This window comes from Delphinus delphis, chromosome 3 (genome assembly GCF_949987515.2).
Source record: "Delphinus delphis chromosome 3, mDelDel1.2, whole genome shotgun sequence".
Taxonomy (NCBI): Eukaryota; Metazoa; Chordata; class Mammalia; order Artiodactyla; family Delphinidae; genus Delphinus; species Delphinus delphis.
In genome coordinates, this window is record NC_082685.1 from 96,657,764 (window position 1) to 96,671,599 (window position 13,836).

At 40.8% G+C, this 13,836-nt stretch overlaps 1 protein-coding gene and 1 pseudogene across 1 annotated transcript in view; both read left to right on the forward strand.

Annotated features, from left to right (window-relative positions):
- Nucleotides 1-13,836, forward strand: part of MCTP1 (multiple C2 and transmembrane domain containing 1) — a 546,887-nt gene that overhangs the window by 11,967 nt on the left and 521,084 nt on the right. The window lies entirely within an intron of this gene.
- The window catches only part of LOC132421624 (E3 ubiquitin-protein ligase RNF19B pseudogene), a 75,176-nt pseudogene continuing 68,916 nt past the window's right edge, over nt 7,577-13,836 (forward strand).

Consider the following 13,836-nt stretch of genomic DNA (forward strand, 5'->3'; position numbering starts at 1 on the left):
GTTAGTATTTTCGGCTTGGCCTGGCTTTACTCTCACAAAGTGATCCTCACAGATAAAAAATGGGGAGACATTTTGGAGAGTTTCCTTACTGATACAGTTCACCTTTTAATTAGAGAAAAAGTGATCCCTTTATTCTTATTTTTTTTAATTGGGGTATAGTTTTACAATGTTGTGTTAGTTTCTGCTGTATAGCAAAGAGAAGTAGAGTTCCCTGTGCTATACAGCAGGTTCTTATTAGTTATCTATTTTATACATATTAGGGTACATATGTCAATCCCAGTCTCCCAGTTCCTCCCACCACCACCCATCCCCCCGCCACTTTCCCCCCTTGGTGTCCATTCGTTTGTTTTCTGCATCTGTGTCTCTATTTCTGCCCTGCAAACCGGTTCATCTGTACCATTTTTCTAGATTCCACATATATGCGTTAATATACGATATTTGTTTTTCTCTTTCTTCACTTACTTCACTCTGTATGACAGTCTCAACCCTAAAGAGTTATACCTTTAGGGTTGTAAAGATGTATTCTCATAATCACAGAAAGCTCAATTTTTGAAATCACCTGAAAAAGAGAGTTGGAGAATAACTGAGTTAGGACCAAATGGATCTGGGACAGCAGAGCTTTTGTTTGTGTTGGCTGCTTAAAGGATGTTCTATTTTCTGTTAATGTTGCTAATGATTCTCAATGACTCTTTTTATAACATAACTCTCTTAATTATATATGGATGGCATTTGAATGGTGTGTTTGTAAGTGCCCATTTCATATTTGAAAATCTATTTTTTTCTTTCTAGGAGTATAAGTCTAATGTGAGTTCCAGGCAGCTACACAAATTTTGTTTGTATTTGGTGCTAGAGCTTTGTACCAGGTTTGTATGGACTTGTTTTGCATAAGTGTCCATGACCATCTTTGTAATATTATCTGCTGGGGTAGGGCTTGGCCTTCACTCCCCTGCCTTTGAATTAATATTTGTTAAATCACAGTGCACACTCTGTCTTCTGAAGTTTCATTATATGAGGTAGGACATGCTCACGATGGTCCTCTGACCCCCCTGGGCTGGGCTCTCTTTGCTCAGTTGTGTCATGTTACCTATGACATGAGGCCAACTAACTATGGGTCCTCTCACCCCCATTTTATTTTATTTTATTTATTTTTCTTCTAGGTTAATTGAGATATAATTGACATTAACACAGTATAAGTTTAAGGTGTACAGCATAATGATTTAGATACATCATGAAATGATCATCATAGTAAGTTTAATGAACATCCGTCATCTCATATAGATATAACATTAAAGAAATAAAAAGAAATTTTTTTTCTTATGAGGAGAACGCTTAAGGTTTAATGTTATAACAACTTCCATGTGTAACATAACACAGTGTTAATTATATTTGTCATGTTGTACATTACATCCCTAGTACTTATTTATCTTAAACTAGAAGTTTGTACCTTTTGACTGTCTTCATCCAATTCCCGCTCCTCCCCGTCCTCTCTGGTAACCACAAATCTGATCTCTTTTTCCTTGAGTTTATTTGTTTGTTTGACACTTTATAACTAGTATTAATAACAGCTAAACACACAGGGCATTTATTATGTATTGGCACTATTCTAAGTGCTTTTTATGTATTATTTATTTACTACAGTACTTTCTGAAGTAGGTTTATTATCATTTGCATTTTCCAGATGAATAAAGTGAGCTAGAGGAGAATAGGTGACTTGTCCCAAGTCACACATCATATAATTTGGATCCAGTGCACTTGGCCCTTAAGCTCTACAAAGGAAGGCTGTTTGTAGTAGGTTGTGCCTGAGAAGCCCGGTTTAGGAAAACAGCTCCAAGTGGAGTTGTTTTTTCTCCTCATCTCAGTATTGACATCAGAGCTCTTCTTTGCCCCTGCCATTTTCTTCCCATCTTTCTGATCTCTGAAGGTTGTCTCATAACAAGAAAATTTAATGAAGACAGATTTAGTATAAAAGATTTTGGTGTCAGGCATAAACCTGGCTCTACCACTTCCTTCTTACTGGTTGGAAGCCCTCTGAGATCTCTTTGATTGCTAGATAATGGTATAGCTAGCAACTTTTAAATGTCAGTCCTGCTTAAAAAAACTCTTCCTCACCAAGTGCCCCACTATACATCATGGTTATGTCTGTTATTGATATTATCCTGAGGAACATGTTATAATTTACAAAACCCTTATAATTATGTATTTTCTATATTCTATGGCCTCATCTCATCTCTGTCATTAATCCTCTCTTGTTCCATGAACAGCATGGTAGTAGTGGAAGGAAACAAAGTAGATCTATCTACTAGGCATTCTTTGCATTGTATCTCAGATCGATGTTATAAAATATGTACATTATTTCACCTTAACTCTCACAGAAATTTTGACGCAGAGATATTGTTATATATGCATTTATTTATGACACATAGGTATATGCTATAGTTGTATCTTATATACGGGAAATTCTTAGAGGCCATGTTAGTAATTTGCCTGCAGTCCTGATTCTGTCTACAGTTAGTAAGTGGCAGAGTTTGGGTAACAGACAGCTGATTTCTGCCAGGGCCAAAATTTCCAGGGTATCCACTGCTCCACCAGTAGTGAGGGCACATCAGTGCACCAGTGCCAGGTACATGACGTGCCCAAACCGGTGATTCGTGGTTGAGTCTGGTATTCCTTCAACACCAGCCCTGTCAATGAGTTTGAGTCTTACCATTGTTTTGGAGGGATAGGTGGAGGAATGTGCCATTATTAGTTGGAGAAAAGTATCTAAAAAAATATGCAGGGGACACGAGTTCGAGCCCTGGTCCAGGAAGATCCCACATGCTGCGGAGCAACTAAGCCCGTGCGCCACAACTACTGAGCATGCACTCTAGAGCCCGCGAGCCACAACTTCTGAGCCCGCATGCCACAACTACAGAAGCCCATGAGCCTAGAGCCCGTGCTCTGCAATAAGAAAAGCCACCACAGTGAGAAGCCTGTGTACTGCAACGAAGAGTAGCCCCCACTCGCAGCAACTAGAAAAAGCCTACATGCACCAATGAAGACCCAATGCAGCCAAAAAAAAAAATATATATATATATGTGTATATATAGTGAGTGGGAGTGTGTTAGTTTGTTTATTTGTGGGCTCAATTCCAAGAGCTCATAAGTGAATATTTCTCGGATCATTCTTCTCGTGCATGCTGTACATGTATTTTGACTTCCAGTGATGTTGTTAAACTCGTGTAAAACTAAAGGTGTACATTCTGCAGTTAGTCTAGGTGTTAGGATCTCTGGACAGGAAAGCAAATTGTTCTCAGAGCATCTAGTTGTTTGTGAATATGCCCAAGTGGGGTATATTCTTTAAATAAGGAGAAGGCAAGATAGTTCTTGCCTTATGGTACAACCAGTGGAATTGGTACAACTTCTCATGTTTCTTGATAATAACAATAATAGCACTAAAATCTTAGTCTTGTGCCAGTCAGTGTTTCACAGGCATTACTTCATAGTCTTTGTGACGATAAGGAGCTGGAATTCTTAGTCTCATTTTGTAGATGGATCACCGGAGGCTCAGAAAGTGTGAGGACTTGCTCGGGGTGGTGCAGCTATAAGTGGTAGAGCTGGGATTTCGTACCTAAGTGACTGGCTCCAAATGTCATGACTCTAATTGCCATGTTCTATGGTTTTCCTCAACACTGAAGAGCTGCTGTGTCTCCTGAGTATTGTCATATAGCTCTTTTCCAGGTGTCTTGGAATAGGGGAAAAATTTGGTTAGAATGTTCTATGTCGTGAACCAGCCCGAAGTATATATGTGTTGCTGGAAGATCCCATTCCAATCCAACACCAATGATTTTGGTAACTCATCTCTCCTCTTTTCTCTCTCTGGTCCTCACACGTTTATTAAATATTTACCCTGTGGTAGACTTGGTATCTTTTTAATACCTTGATAAAGAAGACAGACCAATTTCTGTTCCCATAGACCTTATGATGTAGTAGAATAAACTTTCATTAAATTAAAAAAATACACAAATAATTATCAATTACAGTTGTGATAACTCATTCAGAGGTATATAGAGAGAAATAGAACTACAGGAATGAATTGCAAGAGGTCCCAACCTAATCATGCAGGAAGGGGAGGGACAGGGCAGATTTTCCTGAAGAAGTGACATGTAGGATGAACTACAAAGAATGAATAAAAGTTGGCCAGATTTCCTGAGGAGAGGAAATGAGGGATGTGGCGGATGGTTATGGGCAGAGAAAACCACAACAGAAGGTACTTAGAGAAAGATTGTGTGGGCAGCTGGAATTTGGTTAATAAGAGGGAAAGTGAGGGGGGATGGGTCTGGAATGGTTGGCAGGGGCCAGATTATACAGGGTCTTTTGGGTCATGGGAAGATTTTGGACCCTTAGGTACTGAAGCAATCTTGAGAGCCTAGATGCCTCTGAAGAGCAGAACCACCTTCAGGAAAGTTCTTGACTTTCCTGGGAATAGCTTTCCTTCACTGCTATGTATGGAATCACATTGCACTCATAGGGTTGTTTTGTAAAGAGGTAGAGAAGTATGTTGGGGCCACCTTTCTCTACTAAGATAATGGTATTTTTTAAATGTCTATAATAAATAGAAATACCAAGTGGATGAAAATATTATTCCCCCTGGTAAAACATGTCATTTCACTTGTCCTCTTGCTTTTTTATTGAGCACGACTGGAAGGTAAATGAAGGTAGGAAATGCAGTCTAATTTCCTCCTGTCAATACTCAGGGGAGAGATTCTCTTTGACAGCACTTTTCAGAGCCTAGGTAGGGATGAAAATGAGATAAAGCTTGGTGATCCAGGTGTTACAGCTGTAAATTATGGAGAACATATTTTTTATGAGCTTCCAATTTCTTCCCTGAAGTCAGAGTGGGGAAAAAGAATGAAGAACTCTGGAAAGGAGTTGTGTAAGGAGGTGTACATTTAAAAGTCTGTATTTGTTAACATGATCGTGGGGTGATTAGGAAGACGGCATATTGAACACGGTGGAGCAGATTTGATTTAAATTTTATATTTTCCTATATATTTTTTAAGATATAAAAATCTAAGTTTTATATTTTCATGTATTAGCCAGTATTCACATTTGCGAAACAGATACGCAGTAGTGCATAAGCAGGAAGGAAAGCTTAAAGTATGTAAAAGCTACCCATTACACTTATTGTACAATGTTATAGTAGGAAAAGAAAGGAAACGTAAAAATTCCTCATCAAGACTGTAGTCTGTCAAAGTTGAATCAAACCTGACATGGGAGCATAAGGCAGCCTACCTGCCCCTCTGAAAGCTTAGGGTATGGATTCTAGCATGTCCAGCAAGTGTGAGTGCTCAGAAATTGTACCAAGCCCCGCCCAAGTCAGGCCTGCCAATCTGTGCTTTGACCTCCCCAGCCAACTACTGTCACGACCAACACCCAGACAACATGGGTTGCCCTGAGCATCCAAGCATCACTGCCATCTAGTATAAGAAATAGCATCTAGTAAAAACTTTCAATGATATAAGCCATGCCCAACTCAAAAGGGTATCAAGAACCTACATATTCTTTATCTGCGTAACGTGGTTTCTTTTTCTTGTTGTTCTTTATGTAACATTTTACTGGAGTCATAACCAAGTAAACACTATGCTATTAAAATAGCAAAGGAATTGAACATTAATTCTCATTCCATTTGGGGATCATAAAACCTTTCCAGAAACTAATGAAAGTGTGGCATTCTCTTCATAAAGAAATACAGTTGTACACAAAACTAATATTGTGCATTCACGTTCAAGCAAGGAAGTCCATGATTTCCAATCCATGGTCTCCAAAACCCTCAGTTACTCCCCTTGGGATAAAAGGAAGACTCAGTGATCATTCTCATGAAATAAGATGGCCTTAATAGCACTATAAAAAAATAAAAACTTGAGTCTCTGAATTTTCAGCCATGACCTTGTTTACGTACTTATTTATTTCAGAACCTTGCAGGGTGCATGGACTGATTCTTCAAAGGAAAGAGCTATAGACAGGCCTTCTAGGGAGAAGGGCAGACATGCCCAGAAATAAGAAGTCAGTCGTGCCCTGCAGCATTTCCTGAAGAGACCAGCATACAGTTAGAGCCCTCATTTGGTCATGATTGGCATTTTTTGTTAATATTGGGTTCTGTTTTCTGGAAGTTGATTTCTCTTCCCTTGTATGGAGACTCTCCTTTGGGACTGAACCACTGAGAAGCGAGATTCTATTACGAGAGAATGTGATATCGAATAAAAGCTTCCTCTGATTCTCCTCCTTAGTGGACAACATTTGCTGACTATTGGCTACCTTCACAGGGTCTTGTTCTAGATTCTGGGGACTCAAGGCTCCTGCGCTCTGGAAATTTTTCCTCTTAGCTGGGGAGATAGTCAATATACATAAAAGATACATGTCACTACCAGGTAGCATAAATATCCATCTTTAGGGGGATAAAACCATGGGAATTCCTTTTCTCAGGAGATAAATACAGAGGCTTAATTATCTCATTGTAACAGCTATGGGGACAGTTGGTCTGGTTTGCACCAGCAGTAGTGTCATTAGACTTTTGTGCTGTCAGCTCTCTCTACTCATTGTCTCTCAATGATTCCACAGCTATCTAATGTGCTAAAAAATGTAGAGGCCTGCAGCCGGGAGGCCTCTTCTTTTTTTGAAGGAAGAGCTTTGTTCAAGTTAGACGGCAGTTCTCAAACCTAAGATGTGGATGATTCAGAGGGACGTGGATCTCTGCTGTGTGTGCTGGGCCTTGACAAACGGAAGCACAGTTATTCCCTTTAAAATCAACCAACGAACCACAGGTCCAACTCAGAGCTCCTTGTCTGGAAGCCTAATTGTCCACTTGGGGCAGTGGCCTTTCAGAGGGAAGGTGGGTGGAGCTGGAATGTGAGTGCCTGTTGGAGAACTGTTGCTTGGTGGACCAGGAACCAGGCAACTGACCTGCTGCTGGCTGGCTCCATGGGTCCTGCCAGGTGGACCAGGCTCGGGCACTGAACCACACCATGGTTCCTGTCATCATAATTTGAGGAGAGGTGGGTAGGAATGGAGATGTCTAATGAGACAGATGGAGCACAGGCATCAGGGATGTCTTATTCAGGACTCCTGCCTTGTTACAGGAGCTCAACTCTTCTTGGATATGGCTTCAAAGGAGAGTGTATCTGCTCACACCTGGCAAAGCCCCAGGGCAACCTGGATCTAGAGCCTCAAACCGTGCCGTCAAGTCTCTGTCTCTGCCCCTCCGTCCTTCTTTCTTCTCTTCCCTCAGAATTGCTTGGCCTTGGGCATCTTCTCTCTCAGGTAGGTTCTCTCTACCTGGTGGCCTTCAGCAGCTCTTGGCATCCATCCTCCCCACAGTTCTTGGCAGTGAGTCCCGTTGGAATGATTTGGAGCGTCACTGTGCCTCCTGTGGCCGGGTCACGTGTGTACCCTTGGAGCCCAGGAGTGAGGGGCATCCAGCTTAAATAACGTGGACTGAGAGGGGGAGGGAGGTGGGTCCTTAAAGGCAAATCAGATTGCTTGGAGGAGGCAAAATTTTTCAGTGTCCACGTGGGTTCAATCAGTAATCAGCAGTTGGAAAGATGAGTGGTCAGCCATCCAGAAAATCTGTCTGGGGGCTGCTGGACCCGGCTCCTGGCTTGGAACACAGGGTCCTCTCCAGTTCTGCAGAGGGAGACTTTGTTTTCTGTGTTTTTAACGTAAAATGAGCATAGAATATGGCAAGTAGGTTCTTTTTTTTATGCCTTTCTTCTTGAATGGGTTATACTATGTAAAGCCATAGTAATGAGATGACTAATTTTAAAGTCAGGTATTCTACAAGCGATAGCACCTGAATTAACCTAAAGGGTAGCTGATTTATTGAGTCCTAGAATGTTGGAAAAGGACCTATAAAACATACTTTAGGGCTTCCCTGGCGGCGCAGTGGTGGAGAGTCCGCCTGCCGATGCAGGGGACACGGGTTCGTGCCCCGGTCTGGGAGGATCCCACATGCCGTGGAGCGGCTGGGCCCGTGAGCCATGGCCGCTGAGCCTGCGCGTCTGGAGCCTGTGCTCCGCAACGGGAGAGGCCACAACAGTGAGAGGCCCTCGTACCGCAAAAAAAAAAAAAAAAAAAACAGACTTTACATAGGTAGATACTGATACTTGGGAGATGAATATACTGAAGAAGTTAAGATAATGTCCTCTTCTCCCTTTCTCAGAGCCTAGAATAGAAGCAGTTCCTGATCCACACCCCACTGAAGAAGTTTCATTTATACAAACATGCTTGAGTATATTCAGCCAGTGCTGCCTCAGTTTCTCCTACCATCCCTGCCATCACACAATGGAAAAAAAACTTTGCTTTTAGGGTATCTGTGGTTTCAGTACAAAGGAAGAGGGAAAATAGTGCAAAAGAAGAATGGCTTAGGTGAGCTGCCTGCCTCTGGGATGGGGACCAGACTGGTTGACTTTGCCAAGGCAGAGAGAAGACCAGGTGACTGTCTTCCAGAGCTCAGTAAGACACAGAACCTCTCCAAACCCCCCGTTTCTCTTCTGTAAAACTGGGGGAATAACATGCCTCCCCACTGGTGGTGTTAAGAGGGTCCAGTGAAGCCGTGTTAGTTCCTGGCATCGTAAGTGCTCAATATATACTCATTATTCTCCCATGACCCTGCCCCCGCCCATCACTGCTATTAGCCTGTTGTTCTCCACATTTGGCTTAACAAGTCTTTTCTTTAAAAGCTACACCAGTGTCTTTGGAGCCTTAAGGAATGAGCGTTTACACGTTAGCATGAATTAATTCAGTTAGATTCTTTCCTCCTGGATAGAAAACTGTAAAATTTGAACAAGGGGTGGAGTTGGTGGGGTGGGAGTGAATTAGCTTGATCTGTAGAATTTGTGGCAGTAAGCTGGGTCTGGGTGAGTGCTACAGGACTTAAGTCTTGGGAACTAAGAGGCTAGAAAATAGTGCAGCATTGAGTGGAGGTGCATGGGAAGGGAGAATGCTAACTAAAGACTTTCTCTGATCCAGGACTTGGCTACAGAACGGCTCTGGATCTGGCACGGGCATGGGAAACTACGATGTTCTCCTCCCGTCCCTCATAGCTTCTTGCTCCCAGAACTTGGGGTGGACCCGCTAGTGCTGCATTAGGAGGGATCATTTGGAAACCAGCCCCCATTTATGACATTGCTTCTCTGGGCCAATAAAGGCAGTAAACAGCTTTCTAATGAACTTCGGGAACCTCACCAGTTCAGGAAGCCAGAGGGTGCTTGCACTTTACAGATAATATTTTCAAAATGATTAGCCTTCCTACACTTGTGAATTTCCCGTCACCACATCTTAAGTGGAGTGTCTCAGATAAGGTCACTTTTAGTTACTTCCTTTGCTTAATATTTGCCTCACACATAGTAGATACTCCACAAATGTGAACTCAAATTGAATAATTAATATATGATTTTTCTATTAAGTGAAGAAAAACCTTTAATTTTTAGAGTATTAGGAGGATGATCAGGGACAGATTACATGGTATGACATAAACGAACTTTTACTTCTAAATTTTCTGACATTTATTGAGAGTTTTGGTCATTCATTTTATTAAAAGACTATCTCAAGGAGCTGATTAGCCGTAAGTTTTTTAAAAAATTCAACATATCAGGGCTTCCCTGGTGGCGCAGTGGTTGAGAGTCCGCCTGCCGATGCAGGGGACACGGGTTCGTGCCCCGGTCCGGAAAGATCCCGCATGCCGCGGAGCGGCTGGGCCCGTGAGCCATGGCCGCTGAGCCTGCGCGTCCAGAGCCTGTGCTCCGCAACGGGAGAGGCCACAACAGTGAGAGGCCCGCGTACCGCAAAAAAAAAAAAAAAATTCAACGTATCTCTATTAATTTCCTGATATCTGTATGATAGTGAACTTTTTCAAATAAAACATTTCATAAATCTAAAATTCTGTTCTGAAAGAAAGGATCTAGTCAACATGTTTGAAATTTTCAGACTCGCATAAAATCTGAAACAAACAAACAAATAAACCCAACCTAGGAAAGTTGAATGCAAACTTTCATTTGTAAAATCATAAGCTTTTCTGTTAAGCTACTTTTTATTCTCTTGGGAATATCCCACAACATGTTTTAAGGTTAAATAAACTGAGATAATCTTTCTCAAATATAGATGTTCTAATGGGATTCCCAGTCTTTCTAAGCACATAGCTATTCACATAGATGTCTCTGAGATTTTTGTGCTGAGAACTGACACAGGCATCTTTATCTCATTTTTGGTCTTTTTATCTGATTTGTATTTTTATTTTTAAGTGTAATTTCATTTCACTTCCTAAAAATTAGTGTAATGTGTAAAAATAGTGATGCTTTTGGTATCTTTTAAAGGTGTTTACAGAGTGCCTCCCTAGGAGTGCCTAAGTTCCTCAGCCCTTTCACATCTGAAATGAACTGTGTGCTCTCAGAAGTCTCCTTGATTAAAAAATGTGTCTAAGGATTATAGATTCCATTTTTAAGAGCTTAATCCTTTTAAGATTAACTGGTGAGAGTAAATGAGCAGGCAGAGACTTAATGAGGACAGATCCATGGTGGAAACTTTGACGCTCCGCTCTCATCCCTTCCTTTGGTGATGTGTCCATCCCTGGGCAGCTAAGGCAATAGACCATGATGGCCTCGCGGCTGTGTCCCTCATCGGGCCTTGCCCTCGACCACAGGAAATTACCTCTTCTAAGGTTGTCCCCCTCCAACTGGGCACTTGGAACCAGTGACTGCTTGATGAGGGGATTTAAAGGCCCAACCCTCTTGCCCCAATTTGGGACATCTCTGTAGTCCCAGCTCCAGGACCCCCTGTACTCTTGTGGCAGCCTCCATTGAAACCACATTGTGGGTCACCTTCTCCCTCTACTCGATCCTGCCCCCTCCCTTCCTTACATGTGTATCTCCCCGGGCATCCCCATCTTCTAATAAACCATTTGCAGGCATCTCTCCATTGTAGAGAACATTTCCAGGGAACTCAGTCTGATAGACACCATTGTTGAATTTCCTAGTGATCTTTAAGTTTTAGGAAGAAACAATTAGATGTCATGGAAGCAATGGGAAATTTTGGAGGCAATCAAAGGAAGTTTGGTTGGTGGGCTTACACTGAGGCTTAAAATAACATTTATGGGAGGATGAAGAAGCACAGAAGTGCCAGAGGAGATGGCACTATAGGGCAGTAAAGTTAAACAGAGACTGAAAACACTACAAGAAATCATTTATTATAGATTAAAAATTTTGTCTTTTTTCTTTTAACATCTTTATTGGAGTATAATTGCTTTACAATGATGCATTAGTTTTTGTTTTATAACAGTGAATCAGCTATACACATACATATATCCCCATATCTCCTCTGTCTTGCGTCTCCCTCCCACCCTCCCTATCCCACCCCTCTAGGTGGTCACAAAGCACGGAGCTGATCTCCCTGTGCTATGCAGCTGCTTCCCACTAGCTATCTGTTTTACATTTGGTAATGTATATATATCATTGCCACTCTCTCACTTCTTCCCAGCTTACCCTTCCCCCTCCCCGTGTCCTCAAGTCCATTCTCTACATCTGCATGTTTATTGCTATCGTGCCCCTAGGTTCCACAGAACCATTTTTGTTTTAAGATTACATATTATATGTGTTAGCATGCGGTATTTGTTTTTCTCTTTCTGACTTACTTCACTCTGTATGACAGTCTCTAGGTCCATCCACCTCACTACAAATAACTCAATTTTGTTTCTTTTTATGGCTGGGTAATATTCCATTGTATATATGTGCCACATCTTCTTTATTCATTCATCTGTCGATGGACACTTAGGTTGCTTCCATGTCCTGGCTATTGTAAATAGTGCTGCAATGAACATTGTGGTACATGACTCTTTTTGAATTATGGTTTTCTCAGGGTATATACCCAGTAGTGGGATTGCTGGGTTGTATGGTAGTTCTATTTTTAATTTTTTAAGGAACCTCCATACTGTTCTCCATAGTGGCTGTATCAATTTACATTCCCACCAAAAGTGCAAGAGGGTTCCCTTTCTCCACACCCTCTCCAGCATTTATTGTTTGTAGATATTTTGATGATGGCCATTCTGATTGGTGTGAGGTGATACCTCATGGTAGTTTTGATTTGCGTTTCTCTAATGATTAGTGATGTTGGGCATCCTTTCATGTGTTTGTTGGCAATCTGTATATCTTCTTTGGAGAAATGTCTGTTTAGGTCTTCTGCCCATTTTTGGATTGGGTTGTTTGTTTTTTGAAATTGAGCTGCATGAGCTGCTTGTAAATTTTGGAGATTAATCCTTTGTCCGTTGATTCATTTGCAAATATTTTCTCCCATTCTGAGGGTTGTCTTTTCGTCTTATTTATGGTTTCCTTTGCTGTGCAAAAGCTTGAAGTTTCATTAGGTCCCATTTGTTTATTTTTGTTTTTATTTCCATTTCTCTAGGAGGTGGGTCAAAAAGGATCTTGCTGTGATTTATGTCATAGAGTGTTCTGCCTGTGTTTTCCTCTAAGGGTTTTATAGTCTCTGGCCTTACATTTAGGTCTTTAATCCATTTTGAGTTTATTTTTGTGTATGGTGTTATGGAGTGTTCTAATTTCATTCTTTTATATGTAGCTGTCCAGCTTACCCAGAACCACTTATTGAAGAGGCTGTCTTTTCTCCATTGAATATTCTTGCCTCCTTTATCAAAGATAAGGTGACCATTTGTGCGTGGGTTTATCTCTGGGCTTTCTATCTTGTTCCATTGATCTATCTTTCTGTTTTTGTGCCAGTACCATCCTGTCTTGATTACTGTAGCTTTGTAGTGTTGTCTGAAGTCCGGGAGCCTGATTCCTCCAGCTCTGTTTTTCTATCTCAAGATTGCTTTGGCTATTCGGGGTCTTTTGTGTTTCCATACAAATTGTGAAATGTTTTATTCTAGTTCTGTGAAAAATGCCAGTGGTAGTTTGATAGGGATTGCATTGAATCTGTAGATTGCTTTGGATAGCATAGTCATTTTCACAATATTGATTCTTTCAATCCAAGAACGTGGTATATCTCTCCATCTGTTTGTATCATTTTTAATTTCTTTCATCACTGTCTTATAGTTTTCTGCATACAGGTCTCTTGTCATCTTAGGTAGGTTTATTCCTAGGTATTTTATTCTTTTTGTTGCAATTGTAAATGAGAGGGTTTCCTTAATTTCTCTTTCAGATGTTTCATCATTACTGTATAGGAATGCAAGAGATTTCTGTATCAGGAAATAGCATAAAATTTTGTGTCCTTCTACTTTACCAAATTCATTGATTAGCTCTAGTAGTTTTCTGGTAGCATCTTTAGGATTCTCTATGTATAGTATCATATCATTTGCAAACAGTGACAGGTTTACTTCTTCTTTCTGATTTGGATTTCTTTTATTTCTTTATCTTCTCTGATTGCTGTGGCTAAAACTTCCAAAACTATGTTGAATAATAGTGATGAGAGTGGACAACCTTGTCTTTTTCCTGGTCTTAGAGGAAATGGTTTCAGTTTTTCATCATTGAGAACAATGTTTGCTGTGGGTTTGTCATATATGGCCTTTATTATATTGAGGTAAGTTCCCTCTATGCCTGCTTTCTGGAGGGTTTTTTTTTTTTTTTTATCATAAATGGGTGTTATATTTTGTCAAAAGCCTTTTCTACCTCTCTTGAGATTATCATATCGTTTTTCTCCTTCAGTTTGTTAATATGGTTTATAACATTGATTGATTTGCATATATTGAAGAATCTTTGCCTTCCTTGGATAAACCCCACTTGATCATGGTGTATGATCCTTTTAATGTGCTGTTGGATTCTGTTTTCTAGTGTTTTGTTGAGGATTTTTGCATCTGTGCTCA